This window comes from Martes martes (genome assembly GCF_963455335.1).
Source record: "Martes martes genome assembly, chromosome: 12".
NCBI lineage: Eukaryota > Metazoa > Chordata > Mammalia > Carnivora > Mustelidae > Martes > Martes martes.
In genome coordinates this window covers 89,251,919-89,252,241 of record NC_137900.1, presented here as the reverse complement: position 1 = coordinate 89,252,241, position 323 = coordinate 89,251,919, and positions in this window count along the sequence as shown.

Here is a 323-nt window from a genome sequence, read left to right as displayed (position 1 = left end):
AGAGGGGAAACTGAGGCTCAGAGGAGGTGAATGACCCACCCAAGGCCACAAAACCTAAAAGTGAATTGCACCAAGTCTCCTGACACCTTCCCCAGAGTTGTGCTGTTGCATCCACATGAAAAGACTTCGGTACTTTTCCATTCCTGCTAGATAAAACAAGGTCAGTTACTGGTACGTAATTCCAGAAAAGAAATGACCAAAAAACAATTTTCCCAAGGTGAAGGTCAAGAAGACAAAATATGGAGAAACACTAGAGCTAGGCCAGTGATGTACACAGGTCAAGGTACAGGAAAGCAGTTGTATCAACCAACTAGATACTGGCA